Genomic DNA, 12,512 nt, shown 5'->3' on the forward strand with positions numbered 1-12,512 from the left:
AAATGCTGATGTTGAAATGGTGCTGGAATAGTGGAGGCAGCTCCTGTTTTCTTTGTGACTTGCGCTAACTCTCCGTGGTTCTAAATCAATAGTTGCATTGTTGTCCGAAAATTTCGGAAACATTACCTTGCTTGACCATGCTGTAGGTCATGTAACTGTTGTTACTTGCAATATGCTTTGTGGACTTCACCGGACAGAGGTTGCTCTCCGGTTTTGTAATCAAATAAATATGTGGTTGAATGTATTCTGTGTCTTCTTATTGTGTCCGCCTTAGGATATAGAGCAAACAACACAATTATCACAACTCATAGGCTGTAACATGGCAAGTTTTTTACTGGCTTCCCCAGTGATTTTACCTATGCACACAAACACTTTTCCTCTCTTCTCTATTTTTTTCTCAGTCTCTCATGCTGATGCCACAAAGAGACGTTAATTAAATCTTTCCATTGAATTGATTTAGATCTCCTTTCATTTATTCGGTGTAATAAAACCTGCTGTCTGAAATCATCTGGCGGGGGTCAGAATAGAGCAATTAATCCCACTGCAGTAGGCAGTAAAAAAAAAGAGTTGACCCTTCATACTCAGCAGGCGTGAGTACACTGTATAGTCCACTGCACATAACAAATAATGGAATTTTAGTTGAATTCAAATGAATCAGTATATCTGCAGATGAATGAATAAATGAATCATTCCTCATTAATTTACTCACACTCATTCAGTCATTTACTTATGTATTTTCATGAATTTTGCAATGTGGTTCACGTGCTTGACAAAGTCCATACAGTAGAAGACTCCGGGGCAAGAGACTAACAACATGATAATCAGAAAGCCTGGACCCAGATACCAGCAAGACCTGAGGAGGAGGAAGACATCTCATAGGGACTCCATTCGTAACACTTCACCAAACCTACTCATTAGGCTTCAGCCACACAGACAGAAAGGCAATAACAATGGAAGTCAACTGTAGAAGAGTATAACAGTATAACAAATGGAACCCTATTTCCTATATGATGCACTACTTGTGACCGTAGAAAAAGTAGTGCACAATATAGGGAATAGGGTGCCCTTTGGGACACAACCTGAATCTGTAGCACCTGGAGTAAGAGGTGAATAGGCTCATTGAGGTCCAGACAGTGAGCAGTAATTCAGCTAAGGCCAGTACGTAAAAGCTCTTTGGTTCACCCAAGTTCAGTTCAGTAAATCTTTACTGTCCCTGGGAGACAATTAGAGTGCATCATGAGAGACACAAGATAAGCAGCTCAACCAACACACAGTGGCTTAGAGTTCCAACACGGTTCTTCAGTGTGTTACTCAAAGCACTATCATTATCAACAGGATCATTCAAACATGTGATTGTACTTATTGGAGGTTATTCGTAAGGTCTAAATGGGGACTCATTGTGAACATTAACGATCACGGCCATGGCCGCGGTGTACTGTACTTTTTCACAGCTCAGTACTTAACACGGAAACTCTACATTTATACAAATACAGTCTAGCTAACCAAGTAGAAAATTACCTCTTAGTTATACCATTATAATGTTCCCTCCTGTGTTCCTCTCTGTAAACTACAGTAGAACCAGGAAACCCCTGGCTCTCCCCATATCCCCAGGTTGTCACTCTTAATGTTAGGCCATAGTCTGTGACAGAGGCGTGTGGGTATTTGAGGTATTTGCTGTTGCCCAACGCAGCCCGGCTCTCCTGCTGTCAGATCCTGTAAGCACGTCCTCTTGTCCTGTTGCTCTACCGCTCCGAGGCACCCAGCTGCCCAACCCACCCTGTGTGTGTGTGTGTGTGTGTGTGTGTGTGTGTGTGTGTGTGTGTGTGTGTGTGTGTGTGACACTCTGTGTCAGGCTGCACCACTCTCACACAAAGCCCAGAGACCTCAGCCCTGACAGCAAGGATTGGATGAACAAGAGAGAAAGAGAGAATGAGGAAAAACAGGAAAAGAGAGGGTCTGGGAGATTGCACCGACACACTGATACAGACAACACAGTTTTCATTATCTCTCTCTCTCACAAACACACACACCTACACGCACATACACACTGTTTTCTTCACTTCCCTTGTTGTTCCTAACAACCTTTGCATTTCATATGATATACCTGGAGGGTGAGAGCTGTGCTCGAGTAACAGACAAAGAAAACAACAGAGAAACAGTGCTGCTGATCCCTCCCCCTGGAGAGTCACGACCGCCTCCACCTGTGTGCCTACGCTCCTGTTACCCCTCCTTGAGAATGAACATTCAGGAAGTCAGGCTGACAGGACATGCTCTCTCTCTTTCTCTCTCGCTCTCTCCCTCCCTCTCACTCTTTCTTTACCTCTCTCTCCCTCCCTCTCACTCTTTCTTTACCTCTCTCTCTCCCTCCCTCTCACTCTCTCTCTCTCTCTCCCTCCCTCTCACTCTTTCTTTACCTCTCTCTCTCCCTCCCTCTCACTCTTTCTTTACCTCTCTCTCTCCCTCCCTCTCACTCTTTCTTTACCTCTCTCTCTCCCTCCCTCTCACTCTTTCTTTACCTCTCTCTCTCTCCCTCTCACTCTTTCTTTACCTCTCTCTCTCTACCTCAATCACTCTTTCTTTACCTCTCCCTCTTTCTCTCCCTCCCTCTCTCTCTCTCTCTCTCTCTCTCTCTCCTCTCAGAGTTCCTGCAGACTGCATGCTTTATGCCTCAGTGAGAACCATGGTTGTCAGGACTCATCCTGGGCTGACAGACACACCGCTTAGCCAGGTACTGTAGCTGTACTGAATAGGGGGCATTGGTTTAGATCTAACTTAGCGTTAGATAAGGCACGGCATCTACAGTTGAAATCGGAAGTACATACACTTAGGTTGGAGTCATTAAAACTCATTTTTCAACCACTCCATACATTTCTTGTTAGCAAACTATAGTTTTGGCAAGTCCGTTTGTGCATGACAAGTAATTTTTCCAACAATTGTTTACAGACAGATTATTTCACTTATAGTTCACTGTATCACAATTCCAGTGGATCAGAAGTTTACATACACTAAGTTGACTGTGCCTTTAAACAGCTTGGAAAATTCCCAAAAATGATGTCATGGCTTTAGAAGCTTCTGATAGGCTAATTGACATAATTTGAGTCAATTGGAAGTGTACCTGTGGATGTATTTCAAGGCATACCTTCAAACTCAGTGCCTCTTTGCTTGACATCATGGGAAAATCAAAAGAAATCAGCCAAGACCTCAGAAAAATTGTAGACCTCCACAAGTCTGGTACATCCTTGGGAGCAATTTCCAAACGCCTGAAGGTACCACGTTCATCTGTACAAACAATAGTATGCAAGTATGAACACCATGGGACCACGCAGCCATCATATCAGTCAGGAAGGAGACACATTCTGTCTCCTAGAGATGAACGTACTTTGGTGCGAAAAGTGCAAATCAATCCCAGAACAACAGCAAAGGATCATATGAAGATGCTGGAGGAAACAGGTACAAAAGTATCTATATCCACAGTAAAACGAGTCCTATTTTGACAAAACCTGAAAGGCCGCTCAGCAAGGAAAAAGCCACTGCTCCAAAACCGCCATTAAAAAGCCAGACTACGGTTTGCAACTGCACATGGGGACAAAGATCATACTTTTTGGAGAAATGTCCTCTGGTCTGATGAAACAAAAATATAACTGTTTGGCCATAATGGCCATTTGGTAGAGGTCGACCGTTTAATCGGAATGGCCGATTTAGAGTTTTCATAACTGTCACGGTTGTCGTAAGGATTGGACCAAAATGCAGCGGGAATATGTATACTCATCTTCTTTTTATTTTGAAGAAGGAGAAACAACTAAATATGTATACAAAAAAGAACAAAACGAAACCATCCTGTCAGGTGCACAAACACTAAACAAGGAACAACTACCCACAAAATCCCATAGAAAAAACACCCCTCTTAAATAGGACCTTCAATTAGAAGCAACTAGGAGCAGCTGCTTCCAATTGAAGGTCAACCAAACAAACACCACATAGAAATAGACATACTAAAACTAACATAGAAATAGACCAACAAGAACATAACCCAACAAACCCCGAAACACTCTAAACAAACACCCCTCTTAAATAAGAACATAGAGTGTTTCGGGGTTTGTTGGGCTAACCAAACACACCCCTGCCACATCCTGACCAAATTACAATAACAAATAACCCCTTATACTGGTCAGGAAGTGACAATAACAATCGGTAATCTGCATTTTTGGACACCGATCATGGCCGATTACATTGCACTCCACGAGGAGACTGCGTGGCAGGCTGACTACCTGTTATGCGAGTGCAGCAAGGAGCTAGCTAGCATTAAACATATCTTATAAAAAACAATCAATCTTAACATATTCACTAGTTAACTACACACGGTTGATGATATTACTAGTTTATCTAGTTTGTCTTGCGTTGCATTTAATCGATGTGGTAGCTGTTAATTTATCATTGAATCATAGTCTACTTGGCCAAACGGTTATTTAACAAGCGCATTCGCAAAGAAAAGCACTGTTGTTGCACCAATGTGTACCTAACCATAAACATCAACGCCTTTCTTAAAATCAATACACAAGTATATATTTTTAAACCTGCATATTTAGTTAATATTGCCTGCTAACATGAATTTCTTTTAACTAGGGAAATTGTGTCACTTCTCTTGCGTTCGGTGCAACAGAGTCAGGCTATAGGTAGCAGTTTGGGCCGCCTGGCTCGTTGCTAACTGTGTGAAGACCAACTTCGCCAAACGGGGGATGACTTAACAAAAGCGCATTTGCAAAAAAAGCACAATCGTTGCACGAATGTACCTAACCATAAACATCAATGCCTTTCTTAAAATCAATACAGCGAAGTATATATTTTTAAACCTGCATATTTAGTTAACAGAAATCCAGGTTAGCTGGCAATATTAAACTAGGGAAATAGTGTCACTTCTCTTGCGTTCACTGCACGGAGAGTCAGGGTATATGCAACAGTTTGGGCCGCCTGGCTCGTTGTAAACTAACTTGCCAGAATTTTACATAATTATGACATAACATTTAAGGTTGTGCAATGTAACAGGAATATTTAGACAAATGGATGCCACCCGTTAGATAAAATACGGAACAGCTCCGTATTTCACTGAAAGAATAAACTTTTTGTTTTCTAAATTATAGTTTCCGGATTTGACCATATTAATGACCTAAGGCTTGTAATTTCTGTGTGTTATTATGTTATAATTAAGTCTATGATTTGATATTTGATAGAGCAGTCTGACTGAGCGGTGGTAGGCAGCAGCAGTCTCGTAAGCATTCATTCAAACAGTACTTTCGTGCATTTGCCAGCAGCTCTTCGCTGTGCTTCAAGCATTGAGCTGTTTATGACTTCAAGCCTATCAAATCCCGAGATTAGGCTGGTGTAACCGATGTGAAATGGCTAGCTAGTTAGTGGGGTGCGCACTAATAGCGTTTCAATCGGTGACGTAACTCGCTCTGAGACCTTGAAGTAGTTGTTCCCCTTGCTCTGCAAGGGCCGCGGCTTTTGTGGAGCGATGGGTAGTGATGCTTCGAGGGTGGCTGTTGTCGATGTGTTCCTGGTTTGAGCCCAGGTAGGTGCGAGGAGAGGTACGGAAGCTATACTGTTACACTGGCAATACTAAAGTGCCTATAACAACATCCAATAGTCAAAGGTATATGAAATACAAATGGTATAGAGAGAAATAGTCCTATAATTCCTATAATAACCACAACCTAAAACTTCTTACCGGGGAATATTGAAGGCTCATGTTAAAAGGAACCACCAGCTTTCATTTGTCTGTAATGATCTGGGCATTGTGGGTGCGGAGTCAGGCGCAGGAAGCAGAAAAGTTCAATGCAGTGCTCTTTATTACACACAGAAAAAGAGAACTCGCCCAAAATGCCGGGCGCACAAAATACAACGTCCCAAAAAACAAACATCCACCACACAGCATAAAGTGGAAAATAACAATCAAGCCCGCACAAAGAACAGGCGGGCATACGGGCTTAAATAGCCCAGCTAACAAGCCTAATAAAACACAGGTGCAACTAATTAGGCAAAACCAACAGAAAAGGAAAAAGGGATCGTGGCAGCTAGTAGGCCGGTGACGACGACCGCCAAGCGCCACCCGAACAGGGAGAGGAGCCACCCTCGCTACGAGTCGTGACAATGTTCTCATGTTCTGAGCAAGGAACTTAACGTTAGCTTTTTTTACATGGCACATATTGCACTTTTACTTTCTTCACCAACACTTCTCCAGCATTATGTAAACCAAATTGAACACGTTTCATTATTTATTTGACGCATTATATTAAGTAAAAATAAAAGTGTTAATTCAGTATTGTTGTAATTGTCATTATTACAAATAAATAAATATATAAAATAAAATAAAAGCATTTAATTTTTTTTAAATTTTGTCTTTTTATTATTATTATGAATATTTTTATTATATTTTTTTTTATTATTATTATTATTATTATTATATATTTTTTTTTAAATTGTTATTTTTATTTAAAAAATTTTTTTTTATTTTTTTTTTTTTTTTTTTTTTTTTTTTTTTTAAATCGGCCGATTAATCAGCATCGGGTTTTTGGCCCTCCAATAATCGGCATCGGCATCGGCGTTGAAAAATCATAATCGGTCGACGTCTACTGTTTGGCCATAATGACTTTCGTTATGTTTAGAGAAAAACGGGGGAGGCTTGCAAGCCCGAAGAACACCATCCCAACCGTGAAGCACGGGGGTGGCAGCATCATGTTGTGGGGGTGCTTTGCTGCAGGAGGGGCTGGTGCACTTCACAGAATAGATGGCATCATGAGGATGGAAAATTATGTGGATATATTGAAGCAACATCTCAAGACATCAGTCAGGAAGTTAAAGCTTGGTCGCAAATGGGTCTTCCAAATGGACAATGACCCCAAGCATACTTCCAAACTGGTGGCAAAATGGCTTAAGGACAACAAAGTCAAGGTATTGGAGTGGCCATCACAAAGCCCTGACCTCAATCCCATAGAAAATGTGTGGGCAGAAGTGAAAAAGCGTGTGCGAGCAAGGAGGCTTACAAACCTGACTCAGTTACACCAGCTCTGTCAGGAGGAATGGGCCAAAATTCACCCAACTCATTGTGGGAAGCTTGTGGAAGGCTACCTGAAACATTTGACCCAAGTTAAACAATTTAAAGGCAGTGCTACCAAATACTAATTGAGTGTATGTACATTTCTGACCCACTGGAAATGTGATGAAAGAAATAAAAGCTGAAATAAATCATTCTCTCTACTATCCTTCTCACATTTCACATTCTTAAAATAAAGTGGTGATCCTAACTGAACTAAGACAGGGAATTTTTACTAGGGTTAAATGTCAGGAATTGTGAACAACTGAGTTTAAATGTATTTAGCTAAGGTGTATGTAAACTTCGGACTTCAACTGTATTTTACTGGTCTGTTATGACCATAGAGCATGTGTGGAGGAGGAAACAGTAGTGACTGTCACCCCAGAACATCCTGACCGATCATGTCAGGAGCAGAGAGAGTGGGGGCAGAGGTGTCTGTGCCTCTGAGGTCTGTGTGAAGACCAGAGAGGATTCTGGCTTCTTCTAATAGATCTGAAAAAGGGCTGGAGTCAAGGCCACTCCTGCTCTCCTCTTCTCCCTCACCTCTTCCCCCATCCACTTATCCTCAGCTAACTCTGCACTCATTCATCCCTTCTCCATCACTGGGGAGGTTCTCACTAGGTAGCTAACTGGGTGACAGAGCTAACTGCCATGCTAACTGCCTGCTGCTAACTGACTGAGGCAGCCAGAGCAACAAAGTGTCAAACAGCAAAACCATCCAGGCAGAGAGATAACAGCCTAGACTGACACAAAGCTACAGGCTACGTGGGGAGAGAAAACAAAACACTCGCTCACATTTAGAAAAAGAGAGCACCCTGTGTGTGTGTGTGTGTGTGTGTGTGTGTGTGTGTGTGTGTGTGTGTGTGTGTGTGTGTGTGTGTGCATAGGCCGAGGTTAGTCCTGTCACAACTACTGAATAATAGGCCCTGTGACTTTGTGCCAACGGACCAACAGTAACAATGAGAGCTGCACCACCCTGCGTAGCGCTGAGCTAACCGACTGTCCACTGACGGCCCCCTGCTCTCAAAAACAAACCCTGCTAACACAGCCAACGCACGCAGGCAGGCAGGCAGGGGATTGACTCTATCATCCACACAGAAGGTATCCCAAGGGCTGGCTGCATGCTGACGGATAAGCACACAGCTCTGACATATGCAAACGCAATTTGTAGAGATCCAGAGATCTGGATGAGCATACTGCACGAAAGCACATGAAAGCTGGTTAGATGTAAATCAACATGTCACGTAACGACTCCTCGGGTTAGACCGAGACTTCACACAAGAGTGCTAAGAGTTAAAGAAACAGGCGACGTGAAATCTCGACACATGAGATCAGCTTCTTATATCAGGAAAAAGATCAATTAAGAGAGAGTCAAAAAGCCACCTGCAGGAAATCTCTGAGCGGCTGATGGGAGAGGAAATTCAGCTGCATCTAGAACGCTAAGCTGTGTTCTTTACCACCCAACACACATGTCCATCATTGAGACAGCAGCCTGTTTGCATTTTGCCTCTGCCAATTCAAGGGTCAGTGTGTGGATCTTAACGGAGTGTGGTGGAGATTCAGCAGCTCTGAATCCTATTACACAGAACAGATTGATAAAGATCTGATGGAGCCTAAGACAGAGAGAGAGAGATGAGAGGTGACTGCTGAGGGTGTGCAGGATACGCACAGCAGAAACCGGAGCCCCTGCCTCGACGACAGCAGAACCGACCAATAGCGGGACAGCTGGTACCACAGTGCTTGGATAACATCCATTGGGAGTGTGTGGGCGAGAGCAGTTGGGCACTTGGGAGTGTGTCCCGACTCCTTGGCTACCGTGTTCCCATGTGTATGACGAGCCATCCCAGCAGGACTTGTGTTTCCCATGAGAGATATTCTACATTGATCTGTTAGGAGGAAGGATGTTAGGGTCAAGATGGAGTCAAAACCAAGACCATGGATCCCTCCTATCCCTAGTTCCTCCAATCCCATAGGTACAGCATCAATACAGTGGACATAAAGACTATGATAAACACCTGTCACCAAGAGATGGGGTCAGAACCACCTGGCATTTCATCTGACTACACCAATCTCAAAAGGATCACCAGAAAGAATACGACCCTGTCCATCACATCCACTGAAAGAGAGGGTGAAAATGCAACATACCCTACCCAGAGAGGAAATCCCTGATTCTGGATTTGTACAGTAAAGCCCCAGAGTCCTTTTCACCCAAGTAGTCCAATGAGAAGACCAGCTCAGTGACTCAGGCAACCAGGGCAGAACAGAGGCTACGTTCAAAACGGCACCCTATTCCCTTTATCTAGGTCCTGGACAAGAGTAGTGTGCTATATAGAGAATAGGGTAACATTTGGGACGCACAAGAGAGCAGGGCAAGCTAATCCTAGTGTGTGTGTGTGTGTGTGTGTGTGTGTGTCGGGGTAAAAAATACCCACCATCCTTTAAGAAACAAAAATGTGACATTATAATCCTCATAAATATGAATGGAAGCCATGCCAGAGAGGAGGGATAAGGTTACCGTGCTCATCAGCAGCCTGAGGAAGGGAGGTGGAAAAAAGTGACAATGAAATGGTGAGAGGGAGAGAGGCTTCTGTTCACAACGGGAAAAGCTCATTTCTGTTCGTTCTTACTGCAGCTGATTCATTATTTGATCGATGTTCTATGATGTGGGGAACCACTCCCCGTACACACTTCTGTTCTGTCGTTTCCACACCAATAAGAAGCTGGCTCACACACTGAGACACACCCAACAGACGGACCAGACGACACGCTTCTCAGCCCCACAGCTGGGTATGGAGGAACAGCACAGATGTACAGCGCACTGAACAGGCGCGCGCGCACACACACACACACACACACACACACACACACACACACACACACACACACACACACACACACACACACACACACACACACACACACACACACACACACACACACACAAACTGCAGAGTGGGAGTGGCAGTGAGAAGGGAGCTCCCTCAGCCATCCTCAGACCGCCACCCATAGTCAAAGCACTGCAGCAGCTCCCTCTCTTCTCCAAGAACACCCCGCTCACGTCTCACTGCTCAGCCTCCCACTGCACGCACACACACACACACACACACACACGCACACACGCACACACGCACACACGCACACACGCACACACATTGTGTCCCGTCTCCTTCACCCATACCCCATCCTGCAGGGGTCTGCATAAACACCATGTTACCCTCCACCCTCACACTAAACCTTTCCACTCCACCACTCCAAAGGCACAGCACAAATTTAGTGTAAACTAATCAAGCACATAATTTGTGTAATTAAAAAACTGTGAAAATTGCTCTTTGGGTGGCATTAGACAGATTGAACAGCCTGTTCACCCCTCAAAGAGCAATCAGGAGTGTATTTCCTAACTGAATGAAACGTGATAGATGTTTGTTCTGGGGAATTAGAGGGAGGGGTGCAGTGGATATGTAGACTGTCAAACATCTACACTTGAGTTATTACTCTGTAACCTATGAGACAGAGACAGAGACAGACAGATTTCAATTGTGTTTCCTCTAACAGATAGTCTAGTCTGCAGTCCGTACAATTCTGCAAACAATAGCCTGTATGAAAAGATCCCATAATAGATCAATTGGGAGATGAGCACTTGGTTACATTTGGGATAACGAACTGTAATGAAAAACAGAGGAATGAACCATATAGCCTACATGTAGTCAATGTTCACAAACTGCCATCCAAGGAGCAATAAATAGTGGGTTCTCCTCTGTTAGTTTGGGGAGTGGAGGGATATAGCGCATGCAGGGAAATCCAAACTGAAGAAAATGTCCACACCAAGGAAAGCCCCACTACAGCCTGCCCCACTACAGCCTGCCCCACTACAGCCTGCCCCACTACAGCCTGCCCCACTACAGCTGCACTGAGCTGGGTGAATCCCCACTTCCCATCTCTATGACGTAAGCACAATGAATAGAGGATCCGTTTTAAAGGGGGACCAATTGAGCATTGCTTAACAATGATGCTGTGATTCGGTATTCGGGTATAAATTTATAGTTGGAAAAGCCTGTCATGCAATGTGTCTTTGAAGAGGCTATAGATGATGGAGACATGGCTGCAGGATGGTGTTTTGGGTTGGGGGGGTTGACAAGTATTTGTTTTCTCCAATCATACAGGAGTTATAAAGGCCTAGCTCACTAATTTCTTGAAGAACTGCTTGTATTTATTTGTTATTATTAATTTGAATTCATCAGGGTGTGCTGCAGCACCCTCAGCACCCCTGCAGTGATGGATCTAGGCGAACTCACAAGTGAACTAAAGGTCTCTAGGATTTCCAATTGATAGGCTAGGCTATATGTTGAGCTTTATACCTTATCATAAAGAAACAACTTATGACAACTAATAAGCCGTATACAATTGACATATGGACATTTGCCTTCAAATGAATTGAATGGAGCTTTTATCTGTGGACAAATAAAGATATTGGTTCTACACCCTGTGCACACCGTGTTGAGTAGCCTAAAGCACGGTTCCATATATGCAACATCTTTAGTATTTCAATCACGCAGTGGAACACTTCAGGGAAATGATGCAACATGGTAGCTTCTATTGATATGTGAGTGTGCATTTTATCCACACAGCCTTTTACAATAAACGGAAATACAGTGACAGGGTTACATCTTGGTTATCACAATCTTTCCATCAATATTATTTGCTTGATTGTAAATCATACTTCTGATAACTACTTTGCATTTTCAATTATTATTAAATCAATGGATCAAATCGAATATTAGAGTTACCCCACATGGGTCATTGTTGTACCATATTAATCCATAGAGGATAGTCTACCTAGAACCCAAACAAACATCGAGCAAGTCAGTTGTAGGGCAGAACGAGAATTGTTAAAGGGTAAATTGCAATGAATTAGTACATATTTCAGCACATCTGACATAAGTCCTCAACACTCAAAACTGAACACTTTTATAAATACATTCTTACCTTATATCCTAGTTTTTAGAGTAGCTCAAAGCAGGTGTGGTCGTAATGCACATATTTCTGTTGTTAACATGAAAAACTGTTCCCGTTAATTTTGCTGTTCTAGCCGCGGATCGGCTCGCATTCAGACAACACTCACAAACACGCTGTCAGTCTCTCTCCCAATCACATTCGAAGTGCGCGTTCTGGGAAGGGAGTTATGTTTAGGAGCGCGCATGGCACAGTGTTACGACCACGTGTCATCCACTCGAGAAATGATGTCTGAGCTAACCTACTTTCTTTGTTAATAACAGTCGCATTTCAGGTTGTCTAAAATATGTACAGGTCCACTATCCGTTCCTCAATGTAATCAACGAGCTGACATTATTTGATGGGAGGAAAGCTGAGGGTTCCACCATGTTGATGTATCCATGTCAGTGTCTGTGCCATGAAAGGCAAGGAA

The 12,512-nt window shown here is 43.2% G+C and overlaps 1 protein-coding gene across 1 annotated transcript in view; it reads right to left on the minus strand.

Moving 5' to 3' along the window:
* Nucleotides 1-12,245, minus strand: part of LOC106612604 (sodium/calcium exchanger 2) — a 115,755-nt gene extending 103,510 nt beyond the window's left edge. Inside the window, exon 1 of the mRNA XM_014213918.2 lies at nucleotides 12,074-12,245. The gene's annotated coding sequence lies outside the window, so the exon portion shown is untranslated. The remainder of the gene's footprint in view (nucleotides 1-12,073) is intronic.
* Between the last annotated feature and the right edge of the window lie 267 nt (nucleotides 12,246-12,512).

Source organism: Salmo salar, chromosome ssa09 (genome assembly GCF_905237065.1).
Source record: "Salmo salar chromosome ssa09, Ssal_v3.1, whole genome shotgun sequence".
NCBI lineage: Eukaryota > Metazoa > Chordata > Actinopteri > Salmoniformes > Salmonidae > Salmo > Salmo salar.